This window comes from Carlito syrichta, unplaced genomic scaffold (assembly GCF_000164805.1).
Source record: "Carlito syrichta isolate Samal-C Ts95f unplaced genomic scaffold, Tarsius_syrichta-2.0.1 Scaffold300035, whole genome shotgun sequence".
NCBI classification, from domain to species: Eukaryota; Metazoa; Chordata; class Mammalia; order Primates; family Tarsiidae; genus Carlito; species Carlito syrichta.
This window is the reverse complement of record NW_007244131.1, coordinates 90,467-113,796: the sequence shown is the minus strand read 5'-3', so window position 1 is coordinate 113,796 and position 23,330 is coordinate 90,467. Positions and strand designations below refer to the sequence as shown.

Genomic DNA, 23,330 nt, shown 5'->3' with positions numbered 1-23,330 from the left:
TAAACATTTTGTGCTATAGCTATTGGAAACTAATAATACTGTGCAGCCATTTTAAAAAGACATAGGTAAAATTAATTGACTTGTTATAACGTTTCAGGTCTTTTTACCTTCGTCTGTTTTAAGTGATGTATTGATATCACTTAAAATATGTAAATATACTCATTCATAAGTATAGATGCTACAGAAAAAGTTTAGAACAACATACATCAAGTGTTAAGATGATTTAAATTAAGTGATCAGATCATGGTTTTTTTAAAATTAAACTCTTCTGTGTTTTAAAAATATTCTACAATAAACATATATAATTTTATCATCAGAAAAATGAGTAAATTTATTATGAAAATAAATAGCATACATAAGCAATCCCTATAATTCTAACTCTCAGGTGACGCTTTTCTAGATATTACTTCCTAAGCATAAGTAAATAAAAATTATCCTTGTTTCTGCTATGGTATAAAAATATCTATAAAATGAATAAATATGTTAAATTATATCCGAATTTTTTTCAAGTTTCAGATATTTATTAATCGGTGTAATCGGCAACACAGTATATTAACATGATTTCGTGCGTTTAGAGGAGAAATATTTCCTGGTAAAGTGGAAAATTGTGTGACAGCTTCTGGAAGACCTTCATTCTAAGCAGTTTCATAGTGAAACCTTTCATTTAGAACTCTGGACCTTTCTTCAGTTTGCTGTAATCCACATTCACGGAGTAGAACTTGTATTGATCACTGGGACCCAGTTTGTTCCAGGACTCTGGGTTATTCTTTCTGTCCTAACTAACATCTGGATTGAACATTGCCAGATGCCTGAGATGCAGCGCTGCTCCCATACCTCCAGCTCTGATAAATACAAAGAGGAAGATCAAGCTCAGGTGCTTCTTGGCCTGTCTGAGGACCTGGAGGAGCATGTTTGGGGCAGAGAGGCCTGCAGTGCAAAGAGAGAGAACAAACCTGCCTGGCTGCTGGACCCTGGATTAACTCGTCTTCCCCCAGAATATTTTTTAAGCACAATATAAAACAAACATAAAATAAATCCCTTCCAAATTTTTATGAATCTCAAATTTGCATCTCCAGCCCAAATCTCTTCTTTAAAATCCTTACCTGATTGGAAAGCACCCAGATCCTAGTGAACCAAAAGCAATCTCGTTTTTTTCCTAAACTTGTTCCTTCTGATTTCCTATTTGTGGAAAATGGTACCATAACCCACCCAGGTACCCAATCCAAAAGCCTGGGAGGTTTCCTTTACTCATCTCTCCTTATTACTTCTTATTTAGAATGGGTCACTAATTCTTATAAAACCTCTCATCTTAATACTCTCTGAATCTATCCCTTCCCCCCCCCCAATTGCTAGGACTATTGTCTTATTCAGAATCTCTTTGTCTCTTAACTGGGATACTCAACAGTCTCCTAATGGTCTCACTGACTCTAGTTCTCTATCCTTTATTAATTTTAATGAAGGTATAATTTACTTACACATAGGTCTTAAATGCATACATTGTTAGCATATAGTTTGATCCATTTTGACAATGCATGCACTTAGATAGCTCTCACCTCCATAAAAAAAATCTCATCACTCTAAAAGCCTTCTTCACACCTCTTCCCAGTATATTATTCCACCACCAGAAGCAACCACTGACCTGGTTTTTATTACAATAGATATTTGGCATAGTCTTCATATAGAAGGAATCACGTAATACTGTATATTCTGTCTTGTGTCTGACTTGGCATCATGTTTTTAAGCGTCTTTCATTATATTGTGTTCATCAGTTTATTCTTTTGTTTGTTTGAGCTGCCTTCCATTGAAAAAACATGCCATAAGATGTTTAACCAAACTCTTTTTAGTGGATAATTGGGCAATTTCCAATTTTTGGTTATATTATGAATAAAGCTGATATGGACATTCTTCTACAAGATGTTTTATGGATATAGGTTTTCTTTTTTTAGAAGGAAAATAAAAATCTGTGATTGGAATTACTAGGTCGTCACACACTAGATATTCATTTACCGTTTAAGAAACTACCATATAGTCTCCCATTGTGGTGGTTCATTTTATTTTCCCACCTGCAATTCCAGTTACTTCTTCATAGTCTCTTCAATATTAGGAGGCTGTTTGTTTGTTTGTTTGTTTGTTTTTTAAAGTTAACCATTCTACAGCAAGTGTGGTTTTGGGGGTGAATAAACTCTTTTAAGTATTTCATTGTATCTTCTCTGTTGATTGTTTGATATACCTCTGTGTTAAATGTTTTTAGTGGTTACAAAAAAGATTTCAATATGCATTTTTTACTTATCAAAGTCTATTGTCAAAAATGTTCGACGACTCCACAAAAACATAAGAACCTTTCTATACTAGCTTTCAACTACAACCCACCCACCCTTTGTGTTCTTTGTCAGATGTTCTAGTCCCCTATATGCTACAAAAAGTACATTACATTTTTTTAAAGTTCTAAAGTCAATAATCCTTAAAAGTTTGTTTTGGTATATAAGGCTACAAATCCTCTTTAAAGGTCTTATCCATTTGGCAACGTTTCAGTCCTCCTGGTGCACTTCATGTATTCTTACAGAACCAGGTATCATTTCTGTTCAAAGTTCTATTCTGTTCAGTTTTAACTTTTCTCGAAATGCGGACCTACTAGAACTAAATTCTTTTAACTTTTTTCTTTCTGAAAATGTATTTTTTAACATTTATTTTTGAAGAATACTTTTACTAGAGATAGTCTAGTGTTTGCAGCTTTTTTCCCTTTAATCCCTTTTAAAGCATTGTTCCTGTGGCTATTGGCTTCCACTGTTTTTGAAATGAAATCAGCACTCATTCTTATAAATTCTTGGTATATAAAATGACTTTTTACTCTGATTGCTTTTAATTTTTTATAGCATAAGCTTTATATTTATTTTCGGTACAGATAGTATACTCTAAAAGAGAACTTGCTAAATGAAATTATTATTTTTATGTTTCCATTTTTAATTGAAATGTACAAATATTTTAGTTCATATAGTCTCCGAGGTACTATTTTTGGTTTCAATTTAAGTGCCTTCATTTGACATACTTTAGAGAAAAAATATCAAATAATTTATCTCTATTATTTTTGGATACAGATAATGGAAGATCATAAACTTTCTTATTTCATTATGTTACAATCAAAAATTTATATTTACCCAATTACAAATAGGAGCTCCAACATAAAAGCCTTCCCCCAAGTTGAGAGAATACAAAACACAATTATAGAATTTTGAAACTAAATCTTGGACATTGCTTAAATTCTTAACATTTAATAGATTTAGATTCTCTATTTTCTAGTGACAAATTTCATGTCTTTGCTTATTTGAAAACATTTGATACTCTACTTCTTGAATATTCATTAAAGATTTACAAGTACAGCTGGGCATGGTGGCTTATACCTGTAATCCCAGCACTTTGGGAGAAGGAGGAAGGATTGCTTGAACCCAGGAATTTCAGACCAGCATGGGCAATATAATGAGACCTCGTCTCTACAAAAAAAAACAAAAACAAAAAATTAGCTGGACATGGTGCTGCATCTCTGTAGTCCTAGCTACTCAGAAGGCTAAGGAGGAAGGATCGCCTGAACCCAGGAGGGTCGAGGCTGCAGTGAGCCATGGTTTTGCTACTGTATATCAGACTGGATGACACAGTGACAGTGAGAACCAACCTCAAAAAAAAAAATCCAAGTTATTTTGAGTTAAATACAATCAAAATTCAGAAGAATTGGTTAATAGCATTATAAAACATGCATATGGGTACTGCTTTCAATTTTTTCTTTGGTTTTCCACAGATTAATTATGATGTGCTTACGTTTGCTTTTCTTTAACTCTATCATGCATGGAGTTCTTTAAGCTACTTGAATCTGGAATTTGTTCGAGTTTATTACTTTTAGAAAATCTTCAGCTATTATCACAAAATATTTTTTCTATTTTCTTTCACTTTCCTTCTGGAACTCCAATGGCTAGTATGTCAGATTGTCTCAACATTGTAATATTTTCTCAAACATCTAGGGTATTCTATTTCATTTGTTAAAGTTTTCCCTTTTGTATTTCATTTTTATAATTACTATTGACTAGTCTTCATGCTTGGTGGTTCTTCAGATTATCTAATCCAGTAAAAAGATAAGGGAAGCTGTGTGTAAGTATGTGAGTGTGTGTGTGTATTGGTGTGCATGTGTACATTGTTGTGGAAGTGCAATTGGGAGAGGATATCCATCCTTGAGAGGGAAATGGGCAAGGGTCAAGAGAAATGGGAGAGATTAATGGGGAAAGGGTTATAAGAAAAACAAGATTGGGCAATTGAAGCTATGACAGGAAATTAAGGAGGTCTAGTGAGGATTCTTGTCGCATTTTGCCATGTAGTGTACAATGTATCACTCTCCTCATACTACCTGAGCAATCCTCATCATTGTAGAGTTGGCCTTACTGTTTTAAGTTTATAAGGGAAACGCCAAGTCCTGCTTTGAGGTAGTCAAGACATTGTGACAGTCTAGGTGGGAGGAGGCGGGGGATGGCAATCACTTGTTCTTTTTTTTATTTTCTATGGTTTCTTCCTGTTCCACTGTGAGCTGCTTAAAGCCAAATGGTGTCTCTCAGATAGAGCGGAGTGAGTGGCACATAGTGGATTTACAGTACTTGTTATACAGGTCCCTGGATGAGAATGACCTTCTCTATTGTGGTACTTATATGACTAGTGACTATTATTCCCTAAGCTAATGGAGAAAAGTAGTAGCCTGGCTGACCAACCTAGGGAAAGGATATTGTGTGTATTTCTCATCCTCTGTTGCCGGGTGAGGACTGGTAGTCTTGGCATACAAAGTAGGAATTGGAGGAGAAGAAGGAGAAGGAGATAATATTTATTGACATGCTAACATTTTAAATCACATTTAACATTGTGAAAAGGACCCAAATGCCAATTATAACTTTAATGCTAATTATTTTTTCTAAGACACATTCTAATTTCACAGATGTTTAAATGTAAAATAAAAGCTAATATGAAGACTGAAAAAAAAATGGCACATGCCTTGTATTCGTCCAAGTGATTTGAATAAGTTAACTTATTTAATGCTCACCACTTGCCCATAAGGAAGCTTACTAGTAGACAGCAAAGGGCCTGCCAAATGTGAGTCCTTGTTTTATCTCAGATCATAATATCCCTAAAAAGCCAAATTCCTCAGATTTGATTATATATCCTTTGGTCATTCTGATGGTCCATTGCCAGACCATCACCGCCATTGCCAGGTCATTGGGGTCATTGCCTTGCTAAACTATGGCATGCCCATGTGCTCTTTGAGTTATGGCAAAGGCCATGTTTTCTTAAGCTTTGTTCCCCTCCCCTACCTTGGGGAGATGAATCACCTCTCTCCCTCTCTCTCTCTTTCTCTTTCTCTCATTTGCTTTCTAAATAAACTATACTTTCTAATCTAAAAAAAAAAGGAAACTATTTCTGAAAAGATATAACAACAGATGCTCACTGAGCATGGTGGTTCATGCCTGTAATCCCAGCACATTGGGAGGCCAAGATGGGAGGATCGCTTGAGCCCAGGAGTTCAAGACCAACCTAATCAACATAGTGGGACCTCATCTTTACAAAAAAAATACATACAAATAAATAAATAGCTTGTAGTCCCAGGTTACTCAGGAGGCTGAAGTGGAAGGATTACCTGAGCCCAGGAGGTCGAGGTGGTGAGCCATGATCATGCCACTGCACTCCATCCTAGGCAACAGAGTGAGACCCTGAGTTTTAAAAAAAAGCAGAAGCTGACTAAAAGGACTTAAGAAAGGATAAGGGGTGGTGAGCCTAAAAAGCAAGTTCCAAAAATGAATAAATGAGTGTCTTACTCTAATTTACCCCATGAGGTTAATATCATCCACAAAAAAAGGAGCCAAGAAACAGTCAAAATGTTTAAAAATGCTGAAAAAGCCTTCTGCATCAGGGCAAAGAGATATTTCTATATTGAGGACAGGAGAATGGAAAGCAGCATAATGTCTACTGTTCCTGAGCAGACAGATATCTCAGCATCCTAGAAGTCTTTCCTTTTCTCCCCACCTACACCCCACCCCACATAAGCACAAGAGCATCGTGAATGTGTTGGGCAGGTCAAGAAGGCAAAGAAGGTTATGGAGACTACGGAGACGTGGCCATCTGGATGAGGAAACTGATCAGGATGGTTAGAAATGTGGATTGTGCCATATGGTTTCACTCATAAGCGGACCTTAAGCAATTATTATAGTACTGTGAGAAAGGGATTGGCAGTCGTGGGAAACAGCCAGGGGAGGGAGAGGCACACCTCATCAACAAGGGTACCTGCATCATCAACATTTGTATACCTAACCCTGAATTGTATCCCACATTTTTATAACAAAAAAAGAGTAGTAAAAAAATGGGAAAAGAAAAAGAAAAGAAATATGGATTCTGGAAACTTACTGCTTGCATTTGAAATCTGGCTCAAGGACTTAAATGTGAAACCTCAAACTATAAGAATCTTAGAAGAAAACTTAGGGGACACCCTTCTGGACATCGGAGTAGGTAATGAATACATGGCCAAGTGCTCAAAAGCAAATGCAGCAAAAGTCAAAATTGACATATCAGACCTTATCAAGCTAAAAAGCTTTCTCACAAGAAAGGAAACCAGCAAGAGAATAAAAAAAAAACCACAGAATGGGAAAAATTTTTCGCAAGCTATGCATCTGACAAAGGCCTAACATCCAGGATCTACAAGGAACTCAAGTTAATTGACAGGGGAAAAGCAAATAACCCCATTAAAAAGTGGGCAAAGGACATGAACAAACAAATCTCAAAGGAAGACATCCAAGCACCAACAAACATATGAAAAAATGCTCAGCTTCACTAATCATCAGAGAAATGTAAATCAAAACTATAATGAGATACCATCTTATACCAGTCAGGATGGCTTTCATTAAAAAATAGAAAAGCAACACGTGTTGGTAAGGCTGTGGAGAAAAGAGAATGCTTCTGCAATGCTGGTGGGACTGTAGGCTAACTTGACCTTTGTGGAAAGCAGTGTGGCATTTTTGCAAATAACTAAGATCCTACTTCTGGGAATATACCCAGAGGAACACAAATCACTTTACCAAAAAGATACCTACACACATACGTTCAGTGCAGCACTATTCACAATAGTAAAAATGCAAAACCAACCCAGATGCCCATCAAAAATGGACTGGATAAAGAAAATGTGGTTCATATACCTGATGAAATACTGCACAGCCATAAAGTAGAACAGAATCGTGTCCTTTGCAGCAATGATGGAGACCGTCATTCTAAGTGAACCATCACCGAGATAAAAACCTGAATACCACGTGTTCTCACTCATAAATGGGCTCTAAACATTGGGAACACAAGTAAAAGGGTAGGAATAACTGGCACAGGGCACTGTGAAATGAAGAAGGGCGAGAAGGGGGGTAAGGAGCACACAACCACCACTGAGTGTGCCATGGTGCTCACGACTCGAGGACTTCCTAGAAGCCCAAACCTCACCTGCACACAATTTACTTATATAGCAAATCTCCACATGTACCCCACAACTCTAAAATATAAAAAATATGGTAAAAACAGAATGAACTCTACAGAGCAATAATGCTTCAGTAAATTAAAATAAATGCACATAGGAAAATGCATATTTTACAAAGACATATGCAATTAAAATGATACATGTCACATATCTAAATACATGCATATTTGAGGAGAAGACAAGGGTAGTGGAGAAAAAAATAAACCGATATAAAAATAAAGGGAAAGCATTTGCAAACAAAACCAAAAACCTGGTTCCATCAGTTATCAGCTGGTAATTTTGGCCAGCTACTTAGCCTCTTGGGCTAGTTACTTAGTCTCTCCTAGCCTCAATGTTCCCATCTCTAAAATGTGAATGATAATAATATCTACCTTGTTGACATTGTTGTAAAGATTGCATAATTTCAGAACCACTGCCTAAAAGGGTGAAGTGACCTGAGGCCTGTGTTTGGAATGGATATGAAAGAAACAAATACATAAATAAATACAGTCTTGAAAAGCCAGGGCACAGAGCTTCAAGGGGAAAACTAAATAAGAATAACATATCCTAGTCAATACTGTAGCTTGGGGAAACTGATTGTGGCATAGATTAATACAGCACACCAGCTTTAAATGTGTGGATAAGGAGAGCATCATCTGGTCATGCCCTTCCTCGCCAGCTCCCAGCTCCCCTCTATTTTTTTTGAGTCGGAGTCTCACTTTGTCACCCAGACTGGAGTGCAGTGGCCACTCCCAGCCACCGCAGCCTCGACCTGCTGGGCTCCGGCGATCCTTCCGCCTCAGCCTTCCAAGGAGCTGGAACTACAGGCGCGCGCTACCACGCCTGGCTAATTTTTCATTTATTGTAGAGATGAGGTCTCGCCAAGTTGCCCAGGCAGGTCTTGAACCCGTGGGCTCAGGCAATCCACTCACCTTGGCCTCCCAAAGTGCCAAGATTACAGGCTGACCACCGAACCCGGCCCCAGCTACCGTCTTTAACCAACTTTTGGTCAATGGAGGCCTTCCTGCCTACTGTTTCCTTTGCCTAGAACCTGGTCCATTTTTCACCTGATTCTTACTCATTCTTCATGTGTAATTTTTAAACGTCCCTTCTTCAGAAAGGCCTTCCCAGAACCCTTTTCCTCCATACACACACTCTCTAAATTAACTTACCTTTGAGTCATTGTCACATCCTCTTCTTTTTCATCAATGCATCAATCACAGTTTATAATCAGATACTTACTCTTATGATAGTTCAGTCAACTCGCCTGTCTCTCCCACTAAACTGTGAGCTCCCTGTGAGCAGGGGCCACGTCTGTCTTGCTGACCATTGTCTCCTTCACTTTTAGAAGAACAATAGAAGGGAAGGACACATGACACTCTGTCTCTGCTTTTCATTGCTTACGTCTGAGGGGGGCTCTAAAAAACTGGAATTGATTAATTTTAAGACGTATATTTATTCTTACTTGTTTAAACTTCAGTCACCTTCACTTCAAAGTTCTGTTTGGTGCAATCAATACACGTATCAAGATGCTTATTTCACTGCTCAAAATAGTTTTTAAACTCGTCAGTTTTGATGCCTTTTAGTGCTTCTACTGTTTTTTGCTTATCTCTTCCACATCAGCAAAATGTTTCCCTTTGAGGATTTTTTTCATCTGGGGAAACAAAAAGTCAGTTGGGGTGAGATCAGATGAATTGGAAAGGTAAGGAACGGGGATCATGCTGCTTTGGTTAAAAACTGCTGAACACTCAGTTCCATGCGGGCAGGTACACTCGTAAATGGGGAAATGCATTGAAAGAATCTGCAAAAAAATTATTCACTGAAGTCGAACACAACAATCGCACTGATGCCGATGAGTTCCTAGAACATTTACCTAGCGGGAGAAGCCTGTGCTACAAAGATCCTGCCCTCAAAAGATTAATTCCAATTTTTTACGGGTCTCCCTTATAGCTCCCAGAAAAACACTTTACATTTTTCTTTGGTTATTCAATAAAAATTATAAAGTATTTGATGGAATCAACATGTGCAACAAAACTTGTTTCACATCATAACAAATCATGAATTCTTATCAAGCCCTCTCTTCCTTGATTCAATCCAATGGTTGCCCTTTTAGTTGCTCTTTTATGCTCACCCGTGGAAAGCTAGTCTCTACTAGCTTTAAATGAAAATTTTCCTTTAGGCCTTTCATTTGTCGGAGACATACTTTGGGAGTTAGTTGTTTTAATGAAGTATACTGACACACTTCCCTTCCCCCTTCTTCTGGGGTGATGCTTGATAGAGCAGTCTTCTTGGCAGAATCTGGGATGGGAGAAGATATTTTGCCAAGAATGATATCCAGCAGAGCCTCAGGAGTTTTACATCTCAAGCCAAACTGTGTGCTGTTCAGATCTGGTTGAGTTGGCTCCCAGATTCTGAATGCAAATGCTTCAGAATGCTCATAAAATGGTAACAGAAGAATCTATGCACATCAAATGCCCCTCACTAAGCATCACTTTAATGAGTTCAGTGTCAATGAAACAGAAACATATGGATTCCATTGTCCTAAAAATACACAGGGATTTGAGCTTAAAATAAAGGCAAATAAAGAAGCTCCTTGGTGACATGTGTTTTAAGGTTTGCTGAACCAAAGATGTTGGAAAGTTCTTCAAGACATTTATCAAGACTAAAATACCACTGGCTTCACCCACTCCCTCATGTGTGGTCAGTGACGAGTATGCCTACTCTTCCCTTGTGTTCTCAAAGCAAATTGCTCTCTTCCTAATATGAGGCCCAGCTCACTGTCATTAGTATATACAGATGTGAACAAATTCTACGCTCCGTGAGCCTCAGGGAACATATGTTCCCCAAAGCAAAGTGGGAAGAGGCACTTCCGCTTCTCTCCATCCCAAATTGCTGTCCTACACTCCCTCCTAGAGCTTTGCTTCTCTTCTCTCTTCAACACCAGAGGGGTGGTCAGCTGGTATCCTAGGTGGAGCTCGGCTCCAAAACACGACAGTCAGTCTCAAAAACCTGGGTTGACAGTGCTGATTCACACTGGGGCCACAGTAGAATACAGACCCCTGAGCGTTTTTTGCCTTTAGACCCTGGCAGCTAAGCATGCACACTGCACCATGGGAGTCTCTCCTTGTCTGCCTCTTCTCTCTAGGACACATACTTGCAAATGGGAGAAAGGTTTCTTTCTATCATTAACCATTGACTTAGAGACTCCTTGGGAGGGAGAAGTAGGTAGACTGTCTTTTGCCTGTGATCCTGTTCTTATTTTAGACTTTGTATGAGCCTGGGCTTTGTTTTCCTGTAGTAGCTAAGTAATATATTTTACCACAACAATCAAAAAAAGAAAATAATTCAGCTGTCTTTGTCTCAGACACTCATCAGTCTTTTGACCATATTCTGTAGACTGTAAACAACACTAGCCCAAAAAGCTTTAAATAAACCATGGCCACCTCTTTGGAATGGGTAAAATAGACATTTGGAAATCCCTAGAGGTTTCTAAGTGTTTTCTTATTACTCTTCAGTTTCTCACAATTCCAGCAAGCAACTCTATCCCAGGCTAGACCAAATGTTATAGTTTAGAGGTTTGTCCTCCCCAAATCTCATTTTCAAGTTTAATCACCAGAGTTGAAGGTGGGGACTCATGGAAGGTGTTTCGGTTAGAGAGGCAGATGCCTCAGGAATGGCTTGGTGTCTTTACAGTCATGAGTGAATTCTCAATCTATTAGTTCTTGTAAGAGCTAGTTGTTAAAAAGAGCCTACCACCTCCCCCTCTTTCTTGATTCCTCCCTTGCCAAGCCATACAGGCTCCCTTTTGCCTTCCACCATGAATAGAAACAGCCTGAAGCCCTTATTAGAAGCAGATGCTGGTGCCAGGCTTCTTGGACAGCCTGTAGAAATGTTAGCTAAATGAACCTTGTTTTCTTATAAATTATCCAGCCTGTAGAAATGTTAGCTAAATGAACCTTGTTTTCTTATAAATTATCCAGCCTTAGCTGTTTCTCTTTTTTTCACTATTAACATTAAAAAAAAAATTTTTTTTAACGTGCGGTACAATTCAGGGTCAGGTATATAAATGGTCCTTATGCAGGTAACCTTTTTTGGTTTTTTTTGAGTTGGAGTCTCACCCTGTCACCCAGACTGGAGTGCAGTGGCTGCTCCCGGCCACCGCAGCCTCGACCTGCTGGGCTCCGGCGATCCTTCCACCTCAGTCTTCCAAGTAGCTGGAACTACAGGCGCGTACTACCATGCCCAGCTGATTTTGCAGATATCCTTAATGATGACATGTGCCCCCTACCCCTGGCAGATTCCCACTACTGCCAGTCCCTTTCTTATTATGATAATTGTTCAAGGTCCACTTATGAGAGAGAACATGTGGTACTCACTTCTTTGTTTCTGTAATAGATCACTTAGTATTATAGACTCTAAGTCCATCCAAGTAGCCGTGAAGTTCATAATCTTGTCCTTTGCTATAGCTATGCAATATTCCACCACATATATGATTTTGTTTGTAGCAACACTAAATGGACCAAGACACTGAGAAACCAAGAAGTTCTGTACGTAATGTGATTCCCGGAGAAGCCTTTTGGCATACCAGCTTTGCTTTCTTCCAGGTGAACAACTCAAAACAAACTAGGAGTCTTTCCTTACCTAAATGAATTGACTAGCTAGAGACAATAAATGCACATTGAGACATTCATGTATAATTTGTTTTGCTAGTGAGGATGGGTCAGTCATCTGATGTGAGAGAAGTAGCTTAGGTTTCTATTTTTTTCTTGCTCTGACTTTTTCTAATTCTGTTCAACTATTTCTTGTTTCCTAATGCTTATTTTTCAAAAATGAATCAAAATCTTTCTTGGGCCAAGAAGATAAAACATAAAGAAAAGAGTGTCAGGGTAAGGGACACAGGGTAAAATGCCAGTTTCTGTGGACAAGAAGAACCCAGTTATTACTCAGGGAAAACTTAGGAATGACATTCTTGGGGTTCTGAACACCTAGTGAGATAAGATCCATGCTCCATTTTTGTCAGAGATAACAATAAAAAGTTTCAAGAATGTATAAAATAGCAGAAGATGTGTCTCTGTGCCTTCTGAAGCTTCCTTGTCCCAGTTTTAGGCCTTGGTCAGCAAACAAAAGAGGAATTTGTATGCTGGAAGTGAAGGGACGTCTGCTCCTGTCTATGATGGTTAATTTTATGTGTCAACTTGACTGGACCATGGGATGCCCAGATATTTGGTGAAACACTATTTCTGGGTGTGAAGATTTATCCCTCATTTGAATCAGTAGTCTGAGTAAAGCAGACTGCCCTCTCTAATGGGATTTGACATCATCAAATCCTTTGAGGACCTGAATCAAATTAAAAAGATGGAAGAAGGAAGAATTCACTCTGCCTGATTGTTTGAGCTGACAAATTGATCTTCTCCTACCCTCAGACTTCTGGTTCATCATCAGTTCTGGGTCTCAGGGCTGCAGACTTGGACTAGAATTTACACCATCAGTTCTTGTTCACAGATCTTTGGACTCAGACCATAATCTCACCACTGGCTTATCTGGATCTCCAACTTGCAGACAGCAGCAGCAGAGCTTTCAGCTTCCATTAATGCATCTCTCTCTCTTTCTCTCTCTCTCTCTCTCTCTCTATCTCCCCGCACACACATAAACACACACATTATATATAATTTATTCTGTTTTTCTGAATAACTCTGACTAAAGCACTGTCTATCTGAAACAGGTATATTAGAGGAAGGAGTGAAGAACATTTGTCCTTAACATAGCATGATCCCTGATCCCTGTTAGCAAAGTAGGCTGAGATCCCCAGGAGTGAAAGACTGCCATGCAAACAAAATGTGTTCAGAATCACTCTCTGTTACCTTTGTTTCCATGCCTTCGTAAGCTTTTCAAGGTCTCTGGAGACTTGCAGAGGGACATTTGAACGACTTGCATCTCCCTGCTGTTTGCTGCTGTCACGACTGCAGCAACTCCCTTCCTCACCCCTCATCCTTATTCTCCAGTTGTCCATTATGCTCATGGCCAATAACCAATTCAATTACCATGGAAAATATGAAAAATCGAAATTCAATTTAACCTGGCAAATGGTTGGACTCAGGACCACAAAACAGGCAATTCTGTGCATAACCCTGAATGCAATCTGAAAAAGCCCTGCAATGTTCTTTTTATTACTTTTCAAAGAATGATTATGCAAGATGGACCAGGGAACTGTCTAAGGGTATTTCTTTCTTGTTTGGCAAAGGGAAGGGGAGGTTGACCTCATAAATTTGTTCCATCACTGATTTTTACAATTCTTTATGAGAACTTTGACTTTGTAGGCTTTTGCCCCAGACTAGCTGGTGTTCTTTTCGGAGAAATCATTTATATAGCCTAATAGCACTACAAAATATTCGACTCAGTCGTCAGTCAGGCTGCATATATGGTAATTTTTTAAAGCCCATTTCTTCCAGTAAACAAGCTGTCTGGTGCTTTCCGTTGCTTTAGATCTCATGACATTTTGAGAAATTACTCTGCAGTCATTGAAGGTAGGAGTAAAAGAGTATCCTTCATCTTTTTCTTGCTTTTGGTCATCTCTTCCCATTTCCTCAAAAAAAAAGGTTCAATGAAAGTAGATTTCATTAGTTGAAACCTATGAAAATATCAAGTCTGTCTCTAGACCCTGCTGGACACCACTGATGATGTTAGCTGATGTTGTTGGGCTCATAAAAAGAACACAAATGTAGCAAGAACATAAACTCTCTGATGCAAATAACAATATTGTCGACTTGATACAGCAACTTTGCCTTGATGTGTTCATCATCAAAATTTATCAAGCCCTTTTCTAGAATTTTCTCTATATGATTTATCCATATATGACCATCATTTCTTATTTTGTCTACTTTGTCTAGCTCTCATAAATACTTTTTCCTGTAGTATATGCTTGGATTTTGTCTGACCAACTTAACTCACTCTGCCCCTGATCTATGGGAACTATTGCTTCTTCTCCAATACCTTATTCACATAGTTACAAGGGGTGCGACTGGCTCACAAAACTCGATGATCTCACTCCAACCTCACCTCATCCCTTGTATCTACTCTCAGACACTGTGGATTGGTCAGTGAACACCTGATTCAAGATGAGCCAATAAAAAACCCTTCTGAGAATTTAATTTCTACCTTCAGTCATGCTTGTCTCCCAGACAAAGGAGACATAAAATTGTTAGATATTGGTTAGTGAGTTTTGTGAAGAGGAATAGAATTGTCTACCACATTGGGAAGAAGAGAAAGCTGGTCTGTGGGTACAAAAAAAAAAAAACAGATAGTCTGAGAGAAATATAAATGAGATGATAATTGGAGAAGCATACCCCCTGGATCTCCAAGGTCCTAGCATCTGGTTCTCATCCCTTTTGAAGCCGAGTGATATGATTATTCTTGGCTCGTCCCAAGGAGCTAGCCTTGTGTAATAATAATTTTTTTCTTTTTATTAAGTTTTCTAGAGTTTGTTTCTATTATTTAGAACCCAAAGAGTCTTAAGTAACTCATCCTTCTAAATTTTCTCTTACCAGTGCACATCAAGTTGTTTGACAACCTGACATTTCCACAGTGATCAACTGCTTCTTACACTCAACATTTTTCATCGTCCTTCAAGATACAGATATCACCTGATCAACTTGGTAGCTCCTTTAATACAGTCAAAACATTTCATCCCTGAGCTCTAGCATGCAGTGTTTCTCCACAGGAGCACAAGAAGTTAATTGGGTCATATTATTCTCTGGTTGACTGTGGCTTAACCTTCAGCACTGCTAACTTATTCTTTTGTGTGATTCTCCTTTCTTGTTCCCGTTCAATCCCAGCTACTTTCCCAAGACCAAGAATTATCTACATCAAAACCAAACAAAAGCAAAAACAAAAACAAAAAAACTGTGATACTCATGATCCATCATCTTTTCTTTAGTCCTCTTTTATAAACATTAGTTTAGCTCAGTTCAAGCCCTTTCCTAGACTGCTTCTTTATATCTATCATTCATTTCTGGTTTTCTGAGCAATCTCTTGCTAATCCTTTCACTACATTGTGGTGTCTTTTTTCTGGAAATCACCTCAATATCTACCAGCTCAGGAAGAAAGAACAGATAAACAGCCTAAACATACATGGGCATACAGATATGCACAAATAAATGTCCCTACATGCAAAACAAATTAATTTTTAGCATTGAGACTCAGTGAGAATTTACCAAAAGAGCTTTCATTGAGTGAGACACAACTCATCAGTCTTTGTGACATAACCTGTGAGTTAGTGAATTCTTACTGGTCTCAATAAGAAGCCTATTTTGCCCATGTGGTTATTAATAGGTCTGTGACATTACATAATAAGGTACAATGAAGCCCTAAAACCTTACTTCTCTACCCTGGTGCAAAACAACTGTCCCATACCATCTCTCATGGCCAGATTTGTGTGCTGTATTTAGCAAGATTTGTGTCATGTTAAGATTTGTGTGCCATAGTTCGCAAGAAAACTGCTTTGTAAGGGGCCCCTTTTTTATCAGAAGATTGACCACTTCACAAAAAATTTGAAATTCTTCGTAATATAGAAGACAAAAACACAGTCTATACTTCATTACTGAAGTCAGATGAGGCTGTGGGAATGTGATTTCTAAATAATAGCTCTAATTTTCTCTGTCTACAAAGTGACATTCAGTGTGTGAGATTCTTTTTCCAGGGGTGAGTTCATCTTTTACTGCCTTTTTATCAACACAAATTATGGTGCAGTAGGTACTTACTTCTCTATAACAGGAGGGGTCAAGTAGATAATTAATGAGAATTAATCTGTAAAAAAGAATAAACTGTCCAATTTGAATCCTGGTTTATGACTTGGTTTATTATGCAAGTGTGAAACTTCAAAGGGAGCTAACTCACCATGGCACTTTAATTACATTTTATTATATTTAAGAGCTTTATGGAAATTTTGCTTGCTGCCAAGAAATGCTTCCTAAGAGCATTTTCTTTCACAGGGGACTGCTGGGGCCCCTATTCCCAGAGCAACTACAGAGGGAAGCCGCCAGCTCCTTTCTCATATCTGAGAAGGAAGGTACAAACAGCTGCTAGGCAGGACATTGGCCAAGGGCGTGGCCAAGGACTTCTCTCACAGAGGTAAAACCGCAGAACCCAACGATACCCCCTTTAAGGACTTTCTGAATTCAAACATTCAAAACGGCAGACTGGAAAGCTTGAGTTTAGAGACAGGTTTTGAAGAACCAAATGTGAGGTGTCAACCATGTGATGACCTCAGAGATGGCCACTTCCAATTGAGAATGATGTAATGGACATTGAAGACTCAGGCGAGACAAGGGGAAAAGGGTGGACCGATAAAAAATCACCTTTCGGGTACAATGGACACAAGCAGGAGTAGTGGGTACACTCAAAGCCCAGACTTCTTTTCCACCAAGCAATGCAGCCGTGTAACCAAAAATAGTTTGTACCCCTAAAGCTATTGAAATAAAGAAAGAAAAAAAGAGAGAGAGAGATGACCACTTTCACCACTTGGGGGGAAAAACCAGGAAGGAGCACATGCATCTTCGTTCATTGTAACTGAATTGTGTTGAGTTTGGCAGTAAGGGAAGAGATCCTGTCTTGAATAGCTGTATTGTTCCTCCACCCTCTTATCTTTTGCATGGCATAAAGCTAAGGAAAAAAATTCTAGTGTCTGAATCCAGGGCTAAGAGCCAAGGTTCCTCCCATCTGAGTCCAACTCTCATACTGACTTGTACTATGGCCTTGGGTAAAGTCGCCTAGCCTTTGTGCAGGGTCTACCTACTGCTAAAATGACAGAGATGATGCCATCCTAGTTGACCTCATTGGGATATTGTAGAGACAAGCTGATAGCATTATACTTTGATTGATAAAATTTTTTATTTATTTTATTAGATTAGATTTGAGGAATATGTTTCTGGTGGCAGCAGGCTGAAAGGATACTCAGGAAAAAGAAAAGTTAAGAGAGAATTGGTTGATTTGTTTGGCACAGTTAAGGACAGACCGATATGTACAAAGGTGTTTCAGAAAAAAGTAAATAAAGAAATGATATTTTAAAATGCGGGTGGAAACTGCCCTCAGGTTTGAATAGTTTGGCTTTTTCTTTTGCCCTTACCAATAGGTCAGCCACACCATCTCATAAATGGCAAAAACTAAGTGGTCACTGGACTAATTTATTTGCAATAAAAGAAGGGGAAGAAACCCACCATTTCCTCAAAGGTATGATCAGTATTGTGGCCAAGATAAAATAGTAAGATTGGGAAATGCCTAGAAATTGAAAAGAATATTGGACTTTCCAAGGGCTATTAAAGTTTTTGTTTATGGCATTGCAAGTTGAGAAGAGAGGGTAACCCTATGTCTACTGCTGGGAGAGGATAGCCAGCATTGATTATTCGTTTATTCTTTCAGCAAATATGCATTGAGCACACTTATTGGGACATAGTTCTTGCCCTCCAAGAGTTTATTAGAACAGATGCACACAAAATAAATTGCTGCAAGGTCCTTTGATGAGTGCCATAGCAGAAACACAAAGTGCCCCTATGCTAGCAGAGAAAATTAAGAGGGACATATGAAAACTTTTTTGGAAGTCAGAGCTGATTCTACCTAGGGAGATGATGAAAAGATTCCTGGAATTCTTTCCAGACAGAGAGACATAGATACTAGAGGAGATGCAGCAGGGACGAAGAGAGGGAACCACATCTATCCAAGTGTGGAGGCATGAAATCATATGATAGGTTCAGAAAGTAGCTCCATGGAGACAAAGCTTCTGATGGGAGGAAGATGGCAGAAGAGGAAGCCAGAAATGTCAGCACGGGGCCAGCAGGAAGGGAGAATCATTCTGCAATCAGCCTGTATTTTTATCCTTACTCCATCATGTACTAGGGCAAGTTCCTCAGTTTCTTCATAAGTAAAATGGGAATAATCACTGTACCACCCTCAAAGGCAATTGTGAAAACGAAATGAAATAAGATGCGATAATACATGTTAAACAATTAGAGTCCGGCATCAAATAACTTCTCAATGCACGTACATTTGTTTTTATTCACATATTAGTTGAAGACATCGGTCTATTCTGTTGGCAGAGGGAAGTCACAAAAATATCGCAAGAAAGGCAATACTGTGATAAAAGTTACATGGAGAATAAAGAGGAAATGGATGAAGGTGGGGTTATACTAGCGGGAAGGGAGGGGTTGAAAATAAGGAGAGGAATTTATAGGAGAGGATTGAGGGACAGTAGAGGAGAAATTTCAGCTGTCTCCCAGGTTTTGGACTTGGGTGACCGGGACAGATGGTGATAATAATAACCTGAGTAAGAAAATATATATGAGAAATCAAGAGTATAGTGGGAAAGTAAGAAATTCAGTGTATTTACATGTGAAGTATGAGGTGTCTAAGAACATTTAATCAGCCAATCATCAGGCAGCTAGAATTGGGTCTGGAGTCTGAAAAGAAGATTAGACTACAGCATAATTTTAGTCGCAAACTACAGACAGAGTTTCAGGAGTCTTTGTATTGGGTGAGATTATTTGTGAGGAAAAGCTGCAATGTTTGTCTGAGGAAGACTAGAAAGAGAAGTATGAGGAAAATCGGAGGACATAAGGTTCCAGAAAGCATGAGGGAAGAGAAAATTGGATTTTTTTTTACATCTTACACCCTTTTTGCTATTTTGTCATCCCTTCTACAGACAACCTCTAGGTCCTCCCATATAGTGTTTGGACCTATTTGTATTGCTTTTTATGGAAGAAAACTCTCTCTTGTGCCTTTTTACTGTTCCCAGAAATAGGGTTATTTTCACAAATAATTTTCTTTTAAAACATCACAGAAGATATAGAGTAATATTGACGAGAAAAGTCAGGAAAAAAATCAAAAATGAAACAACCTCTTTTCCCAAATTTTATTAACATGTATCAGAATTGTAATAAAGTATATTTATGTGACTTTAGAGTAATTAGAAATCCAGAATCACTAAAAAGAGAGAGAGTATATATTTTACATATTTTTTTAAATTCAGCATGAAAACAAACACCATGAGTAAGAAAATATATGAGTATATATATATATATATATATATATATTTATATATATATATATGAAAAGAATTTGCAATGCATATCCCAAATGAAGAACTAATCTCCCTAATACACAAAAATCCAAGGTGAAAAATTCCAGTGGTAACAACAATATATAGACATGGCAGGTCACACACAGACAAAAGGAGACATGAATGACCCTAAACAAATGAAAAGATGCTCAACATTGTTCATAATAAGAGAGGGAAATACCCCAAACACCATGTTTGTTGGTGAGAATGTTGAGAAACAGACACTCTCAAACATTGCAGGTGGATATGTGAAACTGCTATAACTTGAATAACCTTGAAGGAGAAAGTTTAATAAGATTAATCAAAATTACAGATCCCTTTACCCCGACTCAGAAATCTCATTGCTAAGAATCATGCCTACAGATACCGCTGCACAAGTACAAAATGATATATAGAGAAAGTTATTCATTGCAACATTGTTAGTAATAGCCAAACGTTGAAAACCACCCAAGTGAGAGCAATTCAGCATTTGGTTGAGTAAAGTATTGTACATTCTCAGAATGAAGTAACACACAGCTGTAAAAAACTATAACACTAAAAATAAAGAATATTTTTAAAAAAGAATATTGAGGCCCAAACTTTACCTACACGATGACCATTTGTATACCTAACCCTTAATTGTACCCCAAATCTTTAAAATAAAAAAAATTTAAAGAATAAAACATTGCCATGTACTAATAGGGAGTGTGGAGAGATCTCTAAGACATAGTACTTTAAAAATACAAGCAACATGGCGGTTATACAGTATGCCACTATTTGTATAGAAAATGGAATGATAAGAACACATATTCATATGTGTATATATATATGTATTTGTACAAAATTACAAAAAGAAATATTTGGGAACATAACTCTCTGGTGACTACTCTTTGGAAGTATAAACAGATGTTTAGCAAATGTTCTAATCAATAGGAGATAAAGGAAAATAAGGTAGAGGGCATAGTTTTAGTGGGATATTTTTGTACACAAAAACTACAAATAAATTTGAATTGTAATACTGGTATTGCTATTTTGAAATGATTTATTTACATTTATACATATAAAACAAATAAGAAATTATGTTAAGATTAGAGATTTTTAGCAAATTCCAGTTATAAGTCAAAGCAGTTAAGTAAAGACAATATATTTAAAATACACTAGAATATAAATATGAACCACTAGCTTGTAAAACTTATTTATTATCCAGAACTGAAATTGCCTGGAAAAAGGTCACCTTGGGAGCATCCACACTCCTTATTGCCCAGAGTTTCGCTGTTAATATCCTTGCACCCTAAAGAAAATCAGAATTCTTTAAGAAATATCTGATTTCTGCTTTATGCAGGGAAAGCACAGGATGATGAGGAAAAAATCATTCACAGATTAACGGATTCATATCAAACTCTATAGAATCCAGCCTGTGGGGGGTCCAACTGGCAAAAACAATAATTTGAGCATTAAAAGAATACTCCTTGTAACTGACATTAAATCTATGAAAATCTACAAATCTACAAGAGTACTCAAAGAGAACCAACAAAAGAAAATTGATCACCATTTGAGGGGACTATTGAACCAAATCAACTTTGACAATTGGTAGTTAAAAGGAAAAAATTATATGAGCAGCCAACAGATACATGAAGAAATGTTCAACCTCACTAGTCATCAAGGAGATGCAAATTAAAACTACACTGAGATACCACCTAACTCCAGTCAGAATGGCCATCACCGATAACTCAAAAAATAACAGATGCTGGAGAGGATGTGGTGAAAAGTAAACACTTCTACACTGTTGGTGGGAGTGTAAACTAGTGTAGCCTCTGTGGAAATAAGTGTGACTATTCCTAAAAGCTCTAAAAATCGACCCTCTATATCCCCCTGCAATCCCCCTACCGGGAATATACCCTGAAGAACTCAAATCACTCTATAAAAAAGATACCTGTACACGTATGTTTATCACAACATTGTTCACAATAGCAAGATCATGGCACCAACCATGCTGTCCATCAAAAGAGAACTGGAGTTTTAAAAATGTGGTACATATACACAATGGAATATTACGTAGTCATAAAAAAGAACAAAATCATGAATTTCGCAGCAACCTGGATGGAATTAGAGTTTATAACACTGAGTGATCTCTCACAGAAACAGAGGTCTGAGTATCACATGTTCTCACTCATAAGTGGACCTTGAACAACTATCGTAATACTATAAGAAAAGGATTGACAGTGGCGGGAAACTATGGGGAGTGGCAGGGAGGTGGGATTAACAGTAGTCGATATCTGTCTGGGAAAGGAAGACACACCTCATCAACAAGGGTATCTGCACAACGAATATTTGTATACCTAACCCTTAACTGTACCCCACAATTTTAAAATAAAATAAAATAAAAATAAAATAAATAAATAAAATCTGATGCTGCCAGTGGAAAAAAAAGGAGAAATTAAACATTTATCCTGTCTTCTCCTGAATTGTACAGCAAGTTTACCAAATAGTTCCAGTTGGAAAAAGAAAACTTAACTTTACATAGAAAGTAAATTCTTCCATAAGAATGTAGTTTTCCTACCTTTCATGCCGACTCAAAGTCTATTTACATGATTTAACTATAGCACACAGTGGTGAAGAATGGCCTTCTGCATGAACACAGTAGTCGTATTTCTCCTGCTCCCCTATCCAGTCCTCCATTGCCTAAGAACCTAATTCTGAAAGATAGGCAAAAAAGAAAGAATCATAGGAAATTCCATTCCAGGATGCTTCAGTTTCCGTTTTTCCTAAAGACCTTGCCTCCAGAGCAATTCAGGTTGGCTAGAATTGCTCCTGAAGGAACGAAGTCATGGTTGACCTGCTTTCCCTTTGCTGCTTACAGATATTAAGCAACAATCATTAAGAAAGCTTTTAATAATATAGATTGTCCAAATGTAGAAGAACTTAGGCACATTGCAAAGGGAAGAAGATTCACCTGCAGACCTGCAAGGCTATGCCCCTGACTTCTCCCCGGGTCCACACTCTCACTGGCAATTCTTAGTGTTTCTGATGCTGTGCATATGCTAAAGGGATTAGATAGACCCAATATATTTGTTTTTCTACTTCTTGCACATGGCACAGATTTAACTTTTAATTCATTAGTTAGAAGCTCTTACTTAAGAGCCCTCAGAGTCCCTGGGGAAAAGGCAATGAATTGCCTTCATTGTAGTAATTTTTTGTTGGCCAAATTAAAGATAGCAGTGACCTAAGGAGCAACCCACTGCCAGGTAAATAAGTGACTAGATTCAAAACTAACTTCCTGGGAGGAGGATTCTTCTCAGAACATTGCTGAGATCTCAGACTTAAGGTTTGAGTCGGCAAGTGGACAGAAGTGGCTGGTATTTGCAGCACTCTGAATTAAATTCAAAGTCTGATTGATATCTGACCTGGCCGATAACAGTATTTCCCGGACCAAAGGAGAAATTATGTTCTTGTTAGACATAAGGAGGTCAGGGAACCAGGGAACAGATAAGCAAAGAGCTTGAATGAAACCCCAAGTGAAAGGTCCACAGCAGTGAACAGTAGCAAAGAAAGAAAGTAGAATTTGGAAGACAAGCCTGGGAGGATCGTCAAAGACATCATGGCTACACCATAGTAGATGGGCTTAGAAAAACTTGCTTAAGCCATTTATTTCCAAATATTTCAGTATCTCCTAAGTGTTAGGCACCATGCTGGGAGCCAGAGGTACAATGGCGAGGAGAGGCAGACACCATT

General features: G+C 38.0%; 1 pseudogene; it reads right to left on the bottom strand.

Annotated features, from left to right (window-relative positions):
- Positions 1 to 664: 664 nt before the first annotated feature.
- LOC110595367 lies at positions 665 to 910 on the bottom strand (annotated as a pseudogene).
- Positions 911 to 23,330: the final 22,420 nt, after the last annotated feature.